The following is a 12,919-nucleotide window of genomic DNA, read 5'->3' on the forward strand; positions in this document are numbered from 1 at the left end:
AAATATAACAAGACAGTAATTCTTTCAGATTCTAAAGCTGCAATTCAGGGAATATGTTCAAATGCTACAAAGAAGTCAACAAAAATAACGAAATGTTAACACAACTCCAAAAAGTTAATAAGATTGTCCGTCTCCAATGGATTCCAGCACACTGTGGAGTCATGGGGAATGAAACCGCAGACACACTTGCAAAGAAAGGCACAACAATAAAACAAAAGCCTAAATTTAATTTCTCATATTCCTCAATAAAACGTTTGATCACTACAAAATTTTCTCATTCATACCTACAAGAAATAGAATCAAATGCTGAAGACAAAAAATGGATTACACTACTTTCCAACCCAGATATAATCCCCCAGAGACCAAGGAAAACAGCAGTTGCAGCCTTCAGACTATTGACAAATCATGACTGTCTAGCAAGTCATTTCTACAGAATAGGTATCTCAGCTTCACCCATATGTGTCCTGTGTAACGATCCAGCAGAAATGAATGAAGACCTGTGAAGCATTAAGATCAGAAGAAACTACAGTTCAAAAGTATTGGAAAGTACGACTGCTAATGGCTTCATTGCCAGATGCAAGGCACTAGACAACAACAACAACATTTTGTATTGAATAGGAAGCTTATATTATGATATGCATTAATCCCATTAGTGTTGTGAACATTTCAGAACTGAAAGTTGATAAGTTTTATGGTGAAATAGTCGGAGAAGGAGCAGAAGATGAAGCATTTGCGTATGAACTTCTACAACTTTTACGTGACAAATATAAAAACAGGACATTTATTCTAATGTGTGATACTTTAGACATCGATAGTGATTCGGATAGTGGTGAAATTTTACATGAAGTGTAGATTCAGAATCTGATCCAGGACCTTCCACTAGTGAATACGAACCTTCAAGTCCTGAAAAACAGAGTGATTCGCTGGCCTGCTGATCCGGAGCTGTGCTCAGGCTTGAATTGGATCTCCCATTTGGTCACATTGAATGGTTTCTTCCGAGGTTTTCCCCAGCCTTGGGACTGAAGCCGGATGGTCTATGGCGAGTCCTCAGCCTCACTTCATTTCACCCCCTTTGGTTTGATTACCTGGTTGGGTTTTACCGAGGTTTTCCCCAACCATAAGGCAAATGCCGGCTAATCTTTTGGCGAATCCTCGGGCCTCACATCATCTCACTACAGCTCCCCAAAATATTGTAAAAAATTGTAGAAAATTACAAAATTGTAAAACTGTAAAAATTGTAATTGTAATACTGTAAAAATTTTGACTTGTTCCACATCTTAAAGCTTCATTGCTCATGTAAGATCTATGGAATATAATAAATGAAATGAAAGAAAAAAACGAAAAAATGCAAATGTTCTTGACAGGTACAAAAAGATTACGGAACTTTATGAGAGCCTAAAAGCCCTCGGAAACAACAAGTATGTGATTACGTCTACAGCAAAAAGAAAGTGCACAGTAAAATATGTAAAAAGGACTGTAGAATATTTAAAAAAAACCTCCCAAGTCAAGCATATGGGATACTATAAAAAAAAATGCTACAGGCATTCAAGGCATCTCGCCATCAGAACCTAACTGTCCACGATTTTAATTTAAAAAAACTAGGCTATATTATCAGAAAAAAAATCTGATAATTGCATCTGAAAAATGTTGTTGTTTTCTAATGCCAGGTGTTTGACAGTAAAGTCATTTGACCTCTTGCACTCCAATATTTTTCAAAGATATTATCATGGTCAGCCACTGAAGCACAGATTTTGAGATGTTCTGAATCCATTTCTTGGTTTGAGTTGCACAATGGGCAGTTAGGAGACTGATATATTCCAATTCTATGCAGATGCTTGGCCAAACAGGCATCTGAAAAATTTCTACCACGTTTTAAGAAACAAAACAGAAGAAGCTCCAGAAAAATAACAAAATTCGTTTCTAGGAAAGATGTACAAGATGAGTCTAAACTAAATGAAATACTAAACATTTTGTGACAGATATAAACAAAATTATTTCATAAACCCCATACAATGCTGGCTGTGTATTCAACAACGATCAGTCTCTATATGAATACGAGATGATATCTGGTAGAGTTTTATCACAGACTGGTGAAAAGCACACCCATGTAGTTATGCAATCATTATTTTCTATCACGCATATGGACATCCATACAGGTTCATATTTCATTGGCTGATACCTTAGGAACTCGATTTTACCTTTGCTTCCAAGAAACGAAAGGAGAGTTTGGGTCCAAAGTTAAACTATTGTAAGAGAACGTCCAATTTAAATCTTGTGGTTGATGCTAACAATTTAGGGAAACTCACAAAAAAACCATGTGAAAAGATGACTGATGGGTCAGTTCATTACTGATGTTAAGGATGATAAATTTCGGCTACTACAGTACGATTATTTAGTCCTGACAGTTGCCGGCGATCTGCGCCTGGGTCAGGCGAATCCATTTAGTTATGCCAAGGATGTTTGGGTTATTCACTCGCTTGTCTTCGGAGCGATCGGATGTCATCCATGCGGTAGAGCGGTATGTTTCCAGTACAATTAAGCTGTACTGCATTCCTTTACCGACCGCTCGCCCATATCTCTACTCCGGAACTCTCCCCACTCCCATTACTTCCCCTCTTTCGCGTTGCTGAGCTGTCAGGATTAAATAATCGATCTGTACTTCTAGATTCATGGAGTGGGAAAATTAATAAAAACATTTTTAATGACCCTGAATAAAGATGCTTTTAAATATTAAAAAAAAAATCAGACTCAAATAATTCCCTCCAAGACCACAAGGTTTGTCCAGCCACTTGACGTTTACTTTTGGCAGTATAATATTGTAATTCGGAGAATAGAAGACTATTTCAACACAAAATCATAATTGAAAATAGTAGAGAAAATTTGCATGATAGCTTTTATGATAAAATTACACTCTGTTGTCTATCATCAAGTCTATACCCTCTTAGGCAAGATATGTTACTATAAGCGTGGCGGAAATCTGGATATATAACAAAGAAACTGGACAATGGTTTTCGAAATATTCTTCAAACCCTACGTCAAGATAACAGTTCGAAGATTGTGAAGAAGCAGCATTTGTTATATGTCTGTACTGTTCCATGGCCCTTTGTCCGAACCACTTTGTTTGAATCCACATTACCATCGATAAGATAGGAGTAGTTTAAAATTAAAATTTATTTAGAACGTAATATGTTACATTTGTATGAAGGTATTAAATGAAATAAGGATGTAGGGTATAGATTTAGAACTTGCCGTTTGTTGTCCTTAAAGTTTTTATATATCGTTAATAACAAAAAAAGCGACTGTTACCACGTTTTTTATCATACAAAAATTAGCTTGTATATTATTTTATTCAAATAGCCACGGCTCAGTTGGGACGGTTCCCTTTTTAGACCATATCGATGACATTCACATATATCGGCCCTATTAATCGATAGTGATCGATAAATTGTTAGTGTAAGCACAGTCTAATACTTACAGTCGCGCAACTTCAACACTTTTTTTTACCAACATTCGCGACACTAACGCCCAAGCAGCAGGCAAGGCACTGGTAATAGTCTCGTTCAGCCAGCACGTGCTTTAAAGGGATGCGAATGTTATAATCATGCGTCGGAATAAAGGCAATGTGTGCAATGACGAAAATTGCAGTAACAACAAGTTTAAATCTCCGAATTTGTCGTTCTTCAGATTCCCTAAAGACCAAGAGAAAATCATAAATCAGTCATAACCAATAATCTACGTTGTAGGTAGCCTACGTATTGTTTTCTATAAAACATTTATTAGTTATCAGTTACCTATTTGTATGTCAAAGTAGATACCTGTTACAGTAGGCCTATATTATTTTTTTTGCAGAGATCATATGTGTAAATGTGTAACCATTCCGATTTTGGATAATGTCTCTAGAGTTTTTAATGCAAGTAATTCCATAATTTTTGTATTCGTGTTTATTTCTTTATATTTTTCAGAAGTTGAATGTTATATTGCATTCAAGTAGGGATCATGGTGTTAATTTTTCAAGAATTCATGGAGTATTGTAATCCTTTTGCGAAATATTCACTTCTTGAATAAATCCGGACTGTGTCGATAAAATTTCTGATGTGTTGGTGTAGATTCATGTGGCAGACGTATTAAGTTCTCAAGAAATAAAAGAGCCTTTTTAAATTTAATATAAAAAGCAATCTTTTCTGTAATAATTTGCATGACTGTTAACTGTTATTGGTGTTGATTTTACATTCCCAGTGATTATTTGAGCCGTTCAGAGCAGAAGTGGTGTAAGTCGAAATTAGGTAATGAGGGTTAAAGTAAAAATTCTGTAAAATACAGCGCAAAGTAGCAATTAATATATCCTTCGTGCTATTCACTGTTTATAATAGTTTAAATAAATTCAATATTAACTCTACTTTGCGCTGTATTTTGCAGAATGTTTACTTTAACCCTCATTACCCATTTTTGACTTACACCACTTCTGCTCTGAAAATAAAATTAGGCCTACATTTTCGGAGTTAATATTGAAGTTAAAATTTTTTCAACAAAATTGTGTGTTCATTTATTTGTTGTCACCTACGTCATATTAACAGTAAGGACATGTAAATTACGTAGGCTATTATATATGTAGGATAAGTTAAAATTAAGCTTATGTGTGAAAACTGGAAATGTAATGTAAAATGCGGTAAACTTGCCATAAAAATTTACACCGTAATATCAGCACTATTTGTGACTCAAAATAATAAAGGAAATACCGGTTCTTAAGAAATGGAAAAATAATTAACTTCATAAATCAATGTCATATTAAGGTTTAAATCCTCCCCTTTTTTATTTTCAAGTTTACCTCAGCGCACAGTGTTTCCTAGAGGCATAAAAGCTGGCCAAAAATACTAAAAGCCACTTTAACACTTTTTTTTACCAATTTTTGGTACCAACTGAAAGATAATATCATATTAACAATATATCAGCTCTACTGGCTTATCTTAGGGCAATGTTTCTCAACTGATGGCTCGCATTCCGCTGGGTATACTTGAACAGTGAAGTGGTAGACCCAGTTTTTTTTCGTCCATAATAAAGGCGCTTAATTTAACACTTTATATATATATATATATATATATATATATATATATATATATATATATATATTAGTATCGATTGAATTAATCTGTGCATTAAGTTATTACAAACATTTTACGATTATGTTCATGACTCTTTAATAGTAACTTTGTAATGTTGTTACACGTTAAAGTAATTACACTGTTTATTATATTTATTACGGAGGCACTTAATAAATAATAAATTCTAAGTGAGCACGTACACAATACAGAATCAGAAACACTTTAGCACTTTAGTAGGGTAACGAATGTTCATTGATCACTATTACTAGTATTGGTACTGTCCTCCCCTCTGAAAGTTGTGACAGCGCTTGCAGTAGGCCTGAGCCGTCCCTAGTTTGTTTCAGAACTCAATAGATTTATGACTTCCACATGTAGTGTCCTTTTCTTGTATTTTGTTCGGTTCTCTTGGCGGAAGGATGTTATAAAAGGATCAGAGGTGGCAAGGAGTCGATTGAATATATCCCGATTAGTGGCCTCTCTTGAAATCTTTCTGGCATACAGTTCACGAAATTGCTTAAGGTGTTTATACCTTGCTTCTTGTGCTTCTTTCTACATTTGTCCAATTGAATGATAAATTTGCAAAACGGCTTAAGTCCACATTTTGGGAGTTTTGAGTTGAGAGCATGATTATGTTACTATGTGCAAGGGTCATCGTTTAGTAACAGAATGACTTTAATCCACGACTTTTGTATAGTTTTCCTTAGCAGCAGAATGTTTGGTTAAGGAGTAAAACGAATTTAGTCCTGGTCTTAAGTTGTTTTGCCTGTCAAGTACTGAAGAAACTTACATAATATGTAATTTTAATTATACAATCAGCTGACAAAATGTTTTTTGTCTGTTGTCATTGGTAATTCTTCAGTTGAGAAAATTTACTACGCTTGAAAAACAGAGCATGAAAATGAAAAGCAATATGTTCAGTAATCGTGCTGAACTTGTAGCTGAAGAAAAAAGTATTGCAAAATGGCGCCAAGTTAAGTATCTAGAGAGAGAGGATTTTCTTGCCGTCACATTTGACTACATGAAAAATGTAGCTTGCCTAACACCAGTTCAGGATATGTACTACTATTGCCAGCTCACCGTCTCAGTTTTCTCTGTGCACAGCATGAAAACTAGTGAAATGTCCTTTTGTGTCTACCATGAGGGACAGGCCAAGAAAAGTCTTAATGAGGAATGTAATTTTCTCCTGCACACTACTTCAATAACTGTGTCCCATCCGGTATATTAAAGAACTGTGGTTGTTCTGCAACAGTTGTCCGGGACAAAATAAGAGCAGCCTACTAATCAAATTCTTAATGGCAATAAGTGCTCAGAAACATTTCTTCAACATCAAACTTTTCTCCATCAGAGGTCTGTGCTCTTGTGATTAAAAAATTGTTCAAAATAATGTTGTTCAACAATTGCAATAAGGTTATTTTATGATTTTGGTATAGGCTAAATACATTTAGTTAAACATGTTTATGTGTCAATAACCTAATAATTATGATGTAGAATTGAAGTTAATTTGCAGAACAACTTAAGTCCTGAAGATAATTAAATTTTTTACAACCTGAAGAAGAGTACAAAAGTATGAATTTTTATACTAAAAATTTTTCTCTTACATATAAAAAATTATATTGTAACAATATATGGTTCAGCGAAGTCAAAAACAGTTTTCTTTAATTTTCTCAAAACTACTTCTAGGGACATAAGTCGTTTTGTAAATTCACCATTCAATTGGAAGTAATGCCTCGGAAATAATAGTCGAACCATGAATGTGTATTTTATGTACAGTGACAGGCATGGGATACCAAGAGTATAGTGAGACAAATAATCTGGCAGTCTCGGTTGCATATTTTTCAAATTCATTTGTGTTTATTTCAGATCCACAGGATATGGTTTTAAGTATAATTCCACATCTGTGGATGAGATTCCTGTCAATGCCGGTTATTTCTGCACTTACTTTATTTTTGCAGCGAATGTTAAATTTTTCGCAATCTCTGCAGATTTTCTTACATTTTGAGTTTTTCTACGCTTAGACCTACTACTGCTCTCTCCAAACTTTGCCTGTGCTCCTCCTCTTTTCTGTAGAGTAGGTTTTATAGCATTTAAATCACATACAAACTCTTTATCTAACACTGCTCGTTTTTTTTTAAATCAAACACTCATCCTGTTAGATTGATCGATTCTGCGAAACAAATTAATGCAAAAACGAGAAACATGTCTTTCTAACAATTTAATTTGATCATGGGAGACTTCTAGACCGATTTTTGTAATAAGAAACTGCAATACTACGTCTTTCTGTTTCTTACGACCACTTTTTTCCTTCTGTAAAGTATCAAACAATTCTTTTCTTTTGCAACGGTACTCCATTCTGAAACCAAAATAAATGACTAAAAATTTGTTACTTTTTACTTTTATAACTATTTGATAGCCAAATTGAACATAGTTTTGCTGTAGAGAAGAAATTAACTGTTACTGAGAATATTCGTATTTTAGACGATTAATTTGAAGTACGCCAATACATATATTTATCTAAATTTTATCAAAAGGGGCAAATATGGGCAATTTTACCTTTCAAGATCAAGTAAACATGTCAGGCTACACGTTGGTCAAGGAAATAACACAGGGCAACGTGAGGCAATTTTTGCTGGTCTGCATAAAGACCGAACTTAAGGAATCACAAAATAAAATTTTACATAATATGATTATGATTCCTCAGCGAAGCATAATATACTTAATCATTATAATAATAACGTATTCTTAATTCAGAAACATAACTCTAACAATCCATAATAACATTTACCTGAAAATCAACTACAGAAGTACAAAAGATATAATTGAAATTCTAATTGAAAAACACACAATCACAACACAGCAAACACGACACTTCATGCACTACTTTCAAAGGTTCGAATACAACTGCATAGAATTAGACCTGCTACGAGGGTGGCTGTTTTATGACCGCCAGACCTTGGAGATAGTTGGGGTATATTGCAAACATCATAAAATTAAAAGTGAAAAAATCATTTTTGGCCAGCTTTTGAGCCTCTTGGAAACACTGTGCAGCGGCCGAGTTTACCCCAATTTGTGGTATGGAAAATAGTTAATTTCTCAGGAAATAGGGAGAGGAGTTCACCACGCGATGTACCCTACGAGATATGGCCTACAATTTTGAAGCTACTAATTTTGACTCTTCTCACAGTAAATATAGAGTTCCAATGATTCATAAATATATTTAGGAATGAATTGAATTAACCGTCCACGTATGAACAATTATATTATTTCAAAGCATGATACGTGATCAGGGCCAAGATTCAGTTGTAAGGAGCAAAAAGAATTACGTTTATTCCCAGCTTCTGAAACTTGTAGATTAACTGCGTGTGAAATTCTTCTAGGATTCTAAAGTAAAATTAATAAGAACATATACACTTACTGTATAGCATAAAAATATAAAATAAATTACGCAAAAACCGTTTTCTGATGTGTTATCATATGTCGTGTGCACACTGTTAACTTGCCTGCCGCTAGAGGGCTACTGTAGCGCCAGCTGTCAAATGTTGGCATATTTTATACGTATGAGTTGCGTGACTGTAAGTATTAGACTGTGGTGTAAGTGTGGATTCTTTAGTTATTATTTCTATGAATAGATGGCGAAGATAATAGTCACTGTTGCCAATCGTAGATAAATATACCAGCATTATAGAATTCAATTTTTCATCCCATTTTAATGATTGTGAAACAACACTGGATCTAGCTAGAAACCGCTGATATTGTCAATTATGTGAATAATTTAAGCTTAATCTATATAATCATTTTCCCTGACACTTTTTAACCGCCCCAATAATGGTGCCACCTATTGAGAACTAGCTGAACTCTTTCAAAGTTTGTGAATTTTTTTTGTTATATCTTTGGTTTTGGCTTATCCCATTGTTAAAAAGTTCGTTTACGCGATAATAAAATATCAGATATCTTTGAACGCCAGTGTATGTTTCACTAAAAATTATTATAAAAATATTATAGACATTTTTATTAAAATTAAGAACGTAATAAAGCGAAGTTCATGTTGTGCTGATTCTATTACGTTGGAGATACTCACAGGATTTCATATTTTTAAAATTAATAGTACTAAAACTAATATTTATATGATGAATAAGTTTGTGCACCCCTGAGTGTGTTCAGGCGATGAGGGTAGTTAATTTCTGTGCTACATGGAAGGATCGAATGTATAAGTATGGCTATTAGAATTGGGTCAACTTCCGACTTCAATTTTTTATTACGATTATTTGAATGTCTGTGAGATTTGGAAGGCAGACAGACAGAAATGTTAAATAGTTGCATTAGAAATTATTTGCAATAACTTATACACACATTTAAAGCTATTCATCACCTTATATTATACGAACTGTATGTTAATTTTCCTCAACAGCGATATCTACGTAATTTCCGTCTGCAATCTCATTGGCTGTCGTTACTACGTATTGCTGAACGCTAGACTCGATTTAGTCTAACGTACTTCGTAGAGCCGAGCGGATGGTCCTTGGTTTGGTAAGGTGGCTGTTGAGTTTTCAACTTTTGACAGCGTTTCGTTCAGGTGAAGTTAAAGTATAATTTCTAGGTGTAATATAATTTTCAATTAAACAAAAATAAATAGAAGGCAATAATAGTTATAACTTTGACTCACGTCAGACATTTTCTGTTGCAGTAAATTAAATGAAATTCGTTATAGTCTCGGTAACGACAGTTTAACGGAATAAAATATTAAAATTCTATACGATATGAATAAGCTAGTTCGAATGTGTCTTTACTTAAAGTAATTTCTCATTTCAAAAGACTATGTGCTTTCATTCTAGAGAACCACTGGATTCTAGAATATTCTGGAAAATCGTGTTGTGTCGACATCCAATATTTTACTCGTGGACTCCATTTTGTTAAACATTTTCTGCAGCCATATTAATTTTCTTGTATTCGAACTGATAGCAAACCGACCCAAGTTAAATACACTATTAAATAAGATTGTATGTTATAGGCTTGTATTTCATACTGTTCGGGTAGGATTCTAGTAAATATCTTAGCCACGAACGTTCTTAATACGACACATGGAAAGAGCAAGTAAACTAAATTGATTCATGAAATTGGTCTTAAATTTCTGAATGCAATTCGAAATTTTATCGTGGTTCTTAAATATACTTAAAATGGCTTCCAGTTTGTATAAATGGCATAAGTGCAGTAAAATAGTAGGAAAAATGTATGTAGCATGTAGAAACTAATTTGGTGAAGGTATTCTGAATGTCAGCAATTTTGTGTTCGTGTGTTGGATAAAATTAACCGTAGTATGTGGAGGTTTAGTAAGTTACAAGAAAACTTGGTGATGGACAAATTAAAAGCATACTGCACTTCTGTCATTATGAAAATTTCGCGTAAATTTTTCAGTTGAAAAGATTATTCGTTTTTTTTTTCTCTTGCTAAATAGAGCGAACAAAATTAAATGCAAATGGTGGCTAATTAATATATATATATATATATATATATATATATATATATATATTTTTTAAGTTTGACGATTTGTTTTAATCTCTGCACTCAAATTCACAAATTTTAAATAAAATAAAGGTTAAATTTCTCGAGTTTTTCTTTCTTTTTCGTCGGTTTTAGGCAGGCAACCACTGTCCTATTTAAAGTACGAAAAATTGAAGCATTATTCAAGCTCTTTAATCGAAATTTCTCCGTCGAGATGATACAGAAAATGTTTTTATTTACAGCAAAATTTGTTGCAAGGACGCATTTGATTACTCTGTGTATTTCCTGGATGCAATATTGAACATCTCTAAATTCCCCTCGTCTTCGAGAGATGATGGGCAGCTGAAACCAAGATCGTTGGTAGTTCATGTAGAATTTTCTCTTAATATTGAATGAGGAAGCAAATAATAGAATCATAGAATAAAGTCGATTAGGATATGAGCACGTCATTGAAATATAAGTACTCTGATATGGCCAACTAACGTGTTGTAGAATAATGGAACGTAAGACCTTCATAAATATAAAAGAAAAATTAGCAGATCAATTTCAGTATGCGTCGACTTTTCTATTTTGCAATTAAAAAATACAGTACGTGTGTTGAACCCAAATTATATGGTCTGTTTCGTCGGTGCACCGTCGACAGTAGAAATAACAAGGGAGTGTTTTTACTTGAACTTTCTTGGGATCTTAGCTTTAAGCTTCGTCTTCGCCTTATGACGTCCAGAACAATCTAGACGTTCAGAATTGCCCTCCGTCGTTCTGTTCTCCAGAATGAACAGTCCGTAGATGTCAGTCTACATAATTTTAACTAACATAATCGAATAGGGTGGCTTGTAAATAAAGTGGGGTTGTCGACATTAAGGCATGTTCGTGCACTCTTAAATTTAGTTTAGAGAACGTTTAATTCTTTATTGGTTGATTTCTTAACAGAAGAGAATTTCTGCGTGCCTGAAAGCGTTCACACGATGGGTTTGACTATGTCCGCATTCCCGTACTTCTGAGGAGTTGAGAAGGGTGCCCAAAAGTAATTGATTTTAATTTGTAACCACGTTCTCACTAAATGTTGAAATTGAGTACTAATCATATCATAGTAAAAGTGCTCAATCTGGACAAAGATTTGAGCCGTTGTCACCCGAACGCCACAGCGTGGTATAGTGGTTACAGTAACATTTAAGTACTTAACAGGTGGTTCTCTATGTAGACACACTTGTGTACTTCACTTTTAACGTTCACATCTGTGGAGTAACTGTTATCGCGTCTGGCCGCGAAACCAGGTGGCCCGGGTTCGACTCCCGTTGGGGCAAGTTACCTGGTCGAGGTTTTTTTCCGGATTTTTGTCCCAACCCAATATGAGCAAATGCTGGACCCCGGACTTATTTGACCGGCATTATCACATTCTCATTCAGATGCTAAATAACCTAAGCTGTTGATAAAGCGTCGTAAAATAACCTACTGAAAATAAAAATTCACTTTTAACTTGTATCTTTTACTACTAGCGTAATGACTTCCTGTTAACCGCGGCGATGTAAACATACCAGATCACTGACGTAGCTCTGTCGGCTAAGGCGCTTGCCTCCCGATCCGAAGTTGCGTTCGGGCGCGGGTTCGATTCCCTCTTGGGCTGATTACCCGGTTGGGTTTTTCCGAGGTTTTCCCCAACCATAAGGCAAATGTCAGATAATCTATGGCAAATCCTCTGCTTCTTCTCGCTATGACCAATTCAATCGACGCTAAATAACCTTGTAGTTGATACAGCGTCGTTAAATAACCAAGTAAAAAAAATAAACATACCACGGAAATTGTAAATATACTTATTTGAGGCGGTAGGATTCAAACCAGGGACATTGCTTTAATTTAGAGACACGGAGGCAATTAAATGAGAATAATATGACCCCCGTAGTGTATGTTAAGAAGGCGTCACGAATGCTTTAGATTTTTAAAATAAATGCAGAGATGTGATGAATAAAAATAAAAAAAAAAACACGTGCATTAAAACTGTCCGAAAACCGAATCTATGTTACAGCAAAAATAACGTAACGTAATGTAAATTACAGAAAAAACTGCCCTAAATTAACCAACATACATTAACCTCTCCCCCAAAATGCTTTAAACTCAAAATTATCAGAGAAAAGAAAAACAGTAAAGAAACCAGAAGTGACACAAACCATTTGCACATGTAAAACTCGATGGATAAACGCGGCAGGAAGGAGAGCTGTAACCCTTCAATCAGGCGCAAATGCATGTTAGTGCAAGAAATTTCTGCACTTGTCATCCAGCACGTTGTAAGGTGGTACTGCTGGTCTTTTTGGTAATTAAGACTGCCC

At 34.7% G+C, this 12,919-nt stretch overlaps 1 protein-coding gene across 1 annotated transcript in view; it reads left to right on the forward strand.

The window, feature by feature from the left end:
* Nucleotides 1–12,919, forward strand: part of LOC138695238 (uncharacterized) — a 38,418-nt gene that overhangs the window by 25,162 nt on the left and 337 nt on the right. The window lies entirely within an intron of this gene.

The sequence above is a fragment of the Periplaneta americana genome, chromosome 2 (genome assembly GCF_040183065.1).
Source record: "Periplaneta americana isolate PAMFEO1 chromosome 2, P.americana_PAMFEO1_priV1, whole genome shotgun sequence".
Classification (NCBI taxonomy): Eukaryota; Metazoa; Arthropoda; class Insecta; order Blattodea; family Blattidae; genus Periplaneta; species Periplaneta americana.